A 6,540-nucleotide genomic window follows, 5' to 3' on the forward strand; every position below is an offset into this window, starting at 1 on the left:
TAGGCATTATTCACTATGAAGGTACAGAAAAAGAAATAGAAAATACATGGGGTAATATATATTAGTCAATAATTTAGAGACCCCCCCAAATTTCACGTCATGTTTTCAGGGGGTCTACTATTTCTTTAAGGGGAGCCAAAGCCCCCCCCAGCTCCCCCGTAGTTCGCACCCTGATTGCAAAACCATTCAAAGTCCAACATCCATCCAGTTGTATTTTAATTTGCTCTGGTTTACGACTCAGGCATGAACTATTCAAGGAGGTGAATTTATAAGCTATTGACTTGATTTCTGGTATTCAAAGAACATTCCAACACAGGTGATTAGAAATGTTTGTCCACTATCCTAATGTGAGGTGTCTTTAGTCCATTCATAATCACAAGAGAGAGCAAATAACATTTCACTCGGACATGAATAAATAAATAAATAAATAAATAAATAAATAAATAAATAAATAAATGTTTTTTAATTCAAAGACTGTAAATATAAAAATTCGAGAGAACAACAGAAATAAAAAGTAAATTAGAGAAAAAGAGACAGAGTATTGCAGGGACAAAACAATTAGGCTACTACAGAGGTTAAATAGGCTACAATAAACTTCTCAAATACAATGTATAATCTTTGGGCATTTGTGTTTTTCATCCATTTAGTGATTTGGAAAATCTTGCTAAGTTCATTTTTAAATGCTGTGAAGGTATTTTTGCCTTTGTCTAGCATAATAAAAACAGAAATCCATTAAATAGTCTCTTTCAAACAAAATAGAACAGAACTTAGCCCATCGTTTCAAATTAGAGCTATAGTTTCATAATGCTTATGAATGCAGTTTAATGGACGGGGTGGGCCTATCTGCCGACGGCCAGACACCAGCGCCCCTCCAGCGCTGATGTGGTACTCAGAGAGGGAAAATTCTTGGCGGCTTGCCGATGGCCTGCCGCTGCTAGCCCTCCAGCGGCATTCCGCCAGAGTGAAGGTAGCGGCATTCCTCCAGTGGGCCGCTGGATGGCCGCTGAAGGAATGCCACCGCCGCTCTGCCGCTCAAAATGCGATTGCGGGCCACCAGAGGCAGCGGCAGATTGCTAGCTGGGACAAATTCCAATCATGGAAGTTTGAAACCCGTATTAGTGTTTTGTTTGCACCTGTGTTCACCTTGTCTTTTCGACTCAAAATTGCCCCCGTGAGAGTCTATCAAGTTAGCTTTTGGCTAACTACTTTATTTTTGTATTTGCCTCCAAATTGTTGTAGCTGACAGCAGCAATGTTAGCAGTTTATTTGAACCAAAACAGCAAAGAGATTGTTTCTCTCCTTCCTGTGTGGGCTGTGTCTCTTCAAGTCTATTTTATGACCAAAACATTTACCACAGACTGAAGTGAACAATTCAATTGTTTTTCTCCTGTGTGGATTAGATGTTTATTGTCATTCCAGTTGCACAAGTACACTTGTGTGAAATTCTTAGGCCAAGATGCTCCACAGGACATAAATGTGAGCAAATAACACGATATTAATATTAAACATGAATATAGCATAAGATCAGAACAAGGACATAAACATGAGCAAAAATAACACAATATGAAACATGGCATAAGATCAGAACCACACTAGAAGAGATGAAGAACACACTCACAAACAGTGCTGTTCACACTAGGAAATATATGCAGTGCACCAATTACTATTTTTAAAATACGCCCGGAATTTGCATGCACATATTTTTTAGACAGTGGGTGCAAAAGTTGCCCCCAAAATATTTTTTTTTAAATGTCCTACACTGTCATTACCACTGATGATGTCATCATGCCCCACACAATCATCAAGTGATGTCATACCCACTGATGACGTGGCATGAGTTGACATGAGTTTGGTCACAAAGCGCCCATGGTGGATCGTTTCCAGTCGCCCACCCAATAAATCCAGATTTATAGTTTCTTTAATGGGCACGGTTTCGAACAAGTTTCCATTTTGACTCAAACTTTTACCACAAATAGCACATTTTTTGTGATAATGTTTTCATTGTTGTTGTTTTTTACACAACAAAGAAAACAAATCACACCCAGGTGTCGAAGTAAGCAGTGCAGGAAGTGTGAAGGTCCGAGGTTTGCAGCAGGTCCCACCCTGCCTTCTCCTCCACCCCCCTCTCTCTGACACACTGTGCTGGCTGGGATGTGACGGGGCAGAAGGGGGGGAGGGGGGTTGTAGTTTTGCCTACAGTGCCGTAGCATTTTACATTTTTATTTTTTTTACAAATTACTTCCACAGCACTTCTTCCGTGATGATGATCTGTGAAGTGGAACGCAATGCTGGCGGAGCGGCGGAGTCGGAGGCTCTGCTGCCTAGATACACACAGTCTAATATTAGAGCATTTCTTTGATTTGTTAGCAGCACCTCTGCTGATTCCCAGTCATATGGCAACACGCTGGCCAATCGGCTTTCAGGAGAGCACTAAGCCCCTCGCTCTGTGTAGCAACAGTGGCATCCTTGCTTTATTTATTTATATCAGGGGTTTTTTCTCAGGCTCCTGTCCCCCCCCACTGTGCTTCCACACTGTGAACAAGAGTTGCACTGCGAAGAGTAATCCTGCTCTTTTACCTATAACCTCTAAAACCTAAAGACTTTTTACAATATTTGACATTGAATTTTTTTTTTAGAGATTTTTATGCTGCACCCCACACAGATCAGTGTAGTGTTTCCCCCTCATACAAGGCTATTTTAAATGTCAAAACAAAGTGGGTGATGTCTTGGAAAAGACTTGATTTTCTTGAAGGAGATGTATCTGTCAAGTGGACATGGAATACCCAGAGGAACAGCACCGTGAGGAAAGGTGGAGCTTTCATGGGGACGAGAGGGGAGGATTTTTAAAGATTGAGGACATGGGGTGATCGGAGGGAAGGGGGGGTGGGGGGTTGAGGGGGGATCGGAGGGAAGGGGGGTGGGGGGTTGAGGGGGGATCGGAGGGAAGGGGGGTGGGGGGTTGAGGGACTCAGGATGGCGTGATGATGCAGGCCGCTGGTTGGTTCGATCTGAACCACGTGTGCCCGGCGTCCGTCCAGCGCTGCTCGCCACTCCATGGAGGTCGATCCCTGCCTGCCCGGGCCCAGGTACGTTACTGTTAACCACGCCGCCATGCTCCGTTTCCTGATCCCATCTCATTTCCAGGTTTGTCTGCGTATCACCTCCGAGAGCTGGCATTTGAACGTTTCTGTCGAGCCTTCAGGTGTCTTCGTCGTTTCAGGCTTACAGTAGGTACAGTACGGGACAGTAGGTACAGTACGGGACAGTGGAAACATGGCGTACGCCTGCCACTGTCCCGTTTCTGGAATGCAACAACTGGAATATCTCTAGAACACAAACTCGGACCAGAGTCGTCGCCCGCACGATGAATTCCTTCAGCGTTCTCTGTTGGATGTTGAATTGATGATTTTGGCGATGCTACTCTTTAAAAAGACGTGTCATTTTCAGCAGAGCTGAAGTGATTTAAATGACTGCAACCCTTCATCAACACCACCATTCCTTTTGGGTCCATTATTCAAATAATCCCCGTCTGGGGTTTGCAAGCACCATGATCTACTTTACAGTCTTCTTTAAAACACAATCTAGTGTGAGACAAAAGAAACCCACTTATACGACTTCTCAACAAAACATTTGTTAAAAACAACATATCGCCACAGAAAGGTGAATATTGACTTGTGTTGAGCAGTAACACAAATTTGTATCATCCTAAACTGGATTCTGTTGTAAACAAACACCAGATCTTTTAAGACACAAGTTATTCAAACCTGGGAAAACAGGCTCATATACAGTATATGATCTAAATCGAACTTAGGGAGCAGGACACAGCGTGCCGTGAAGACTTCAGGACTGCGGACCATTGGAAATGATTCAATTCTGACACCACTTCAAATGCTTCAAATTCAGATCCAAAACAATGCTATCATCCATATGATACCATTACATTTGTATCTTGTGATCTGCTTCTCTAAATGCAAATGGACCAATCCAACCACATCTTCACAGTGAAAACTTTAAACTTTTGGTAGAGGAGGTAAGGGACAATGAAGGGAGCCCTGATTTTTTAGTTTACCATGTGATGGCTTTCATTACATAACACACTGTACAGCCATTATGTAAGAATCATGTGACACAAAATTATTCAGTCAATATTTCAACACACAGGAGCCGTCCTCCAAAAGCAGGGCTCCCACACTCACTGCAACTGCTGCAACGGTGGCTTTCAAGGTCTTGTTCGATGAAGCTCAAGGACACTAAATTGGCAGGTTTTGGGGTAAAACGTTTTTTTTTCTCATGATCTCGTCGGGTGAAGAAATCACGGTGAAAATCTGTCATTTTAAAACTGCAGATCTCCATGGTTTTCCTCGTGCAAAGTGCTGAACTGAGGCTTAGCCTACTGATAAGTTTGTGTGCAAAAGCTTTCTCAAATCCACATACTTTCAAGGATTTTCAAGGACCATTGGAATCCTGCAAAATATAACATTTTGTAAGCTTAGGTCTAAAGATCACTCGTACTGTAACTTAGATTGTATCCAATAATCTGCTTTATCATGTTAATCATGCTGATTCAGTCATTTTATAAGAGGCGACGTAATATTTTTTAAACAGCAGATAGAGATTGTGGGATGAAACTACCTTTAATCCAGCTCATTCTGAGAGAAGACTGTTACTGTTACTTACTCTTAAACAAAAATCATGAATTCCTCATCAGCTGCAACAAAAATAAAAATCCTGGACCGTCTGGGCTCTGCTAGATAAGATCATTGATTAATATAACCTCGGTCTGCTTTGAACCTGTCTCTCCTGTTCTGCTCATTACTCTGAACATTATGCTAGTGACAGAATATTCCAAAATCTGTCAGAAGAAAAGACATGCATGAATGTATATGTAAACTAGATCTACCAGACAGCTATGCAGTGGAGGATTTCAGCATTCAAATCACTGTAATTATATGTCAGAAATAAGAGTGATTGAGTTTATTTCAGACAGACTGTAGAAAGCCTCTCAAGTGATCACCGACAAATTTATTTCAGGCAAAATTACAAAATGATTCAGTCTAGGTCCTATGAGAACCAACACCCATTGAAATTGCATATTTCAGTTAGCTATCCCTAAACTACAAGGGCAAATATCTTGAAGCCCACACGGCACAGTGGTGTGGCCATTCAGCCTTATAGCCTTAATGTTTTCAACATGGAAAATGGTCCTACTCTTAACCCTAACTCACCCACACCCCCTACCCACCCCTCGAACCCCGACTCTACGACCTTCCTATCCCTAGAAACGGCCCCTTTCCCCTACCCCTCCCACCACCCACATCCCCCTAGCCACTCCCCTCGAATAACTTGTTTTCAGGTGATGTCACGTCAAGGTGCGAGACCATTGACTGTATAGTGCCGATCATGCTGGAGGGCAACCAGCAGCAGGCTACTATCGCTACATAGGAAGCAATAGGAGAGCAGTAGCAAAAGGCCTATAGGTTTGCACTGTTTCTGGCTGTTCCAACCGGTCGAATCGAGAGAAAAACAAGAGCTACTTTAGAATCCCTAAAGTGCAAACAAGTAAAAAAAAAAAAAAAAAAACATGCCGTGTAGTACGAGGTCTGGAGGACGAGGTAATTTGTAATGTCTACCCGCCGCCTCTACCCCGTCACATTGGACAAGTTGCTGGAAAAATCGCTTCTCTTCATTATGGATCATATCCTATATGTTTTGCACTCCTCTGGCGATACTTGCAGTGTATCTTGCATACCCGCTATCCCCCAAGCTCTGCAGGGCTGCCCTCCAGCGCTGTTCTCAACGTCATCGGTATCACGCGGTTGCAAACAAGCTACCCGGAATCTTTACTGCCTTCTTATCCCTAGCTACAGCCCCTTTTCCCCAGCCCCGCCCCCTCTCTTGACACCCCCCCCCCCCACCACCACCACCCACATCCCCCTATCCACCTCTCAAACCCCAGCTCTCTACGACCTTCCTATCCACAGCCCTGGCCCCTTCACTAAACGTCAGTGAGTGAGTGAATGTCCTGACGTTGCCATCTTCTGACCCTGACCTGGCCTGCTGCCAGCACTGTGGGAAAAAGTTGCTTTTTCTGCATTTCCCAATCTCAGTCTGTTTGTGCCATTTCTTTTGTTTTAGGTCTTATGATGTGAAGCGAGGAGGAAATCAGGCAGCATTGCTCCTGTAACAACCACCGGCAATGTGCCTTGGGCCTCCAGTACGTGACCTGTGGTAGAAGACTGTGGTCATACTTGGCAACTCCCAGATCTGATTGCCTGGACCTGAATGGCTGAGATGCAGGCAGATGCTCCCTGGCCGATTCCCTGCGGAAATCAGATTCAAAACATCGGGATCTGTTCGCAATGTCGCCACTCTGCTCTATGATGTGGTCCCACTGGGGGCTCAGGCTGAGGAGGATCTGTTCCTCCATACCACCACCGGCCTAGTCATGAGTCAGGTTAGCCTCAACCACGAGTGTCACTTTCAGCCTGAATAGCATGTGAACATCCTGCTTCTCCACCAGCTCACAAAACACCAGCCGCA

This window comes from Poromitra crassiceps (assembly GCF_964638095.1).
Source record: "Poromitra crassiceps genome assembly, chromosome: 12".
NCBI classification, from domain to species: Eukaryota; Metazoa; Chordata; class Actinopteri; order Beryciformes; family Melamphaidae; genus Poromitra; species Poromitra crassiceps.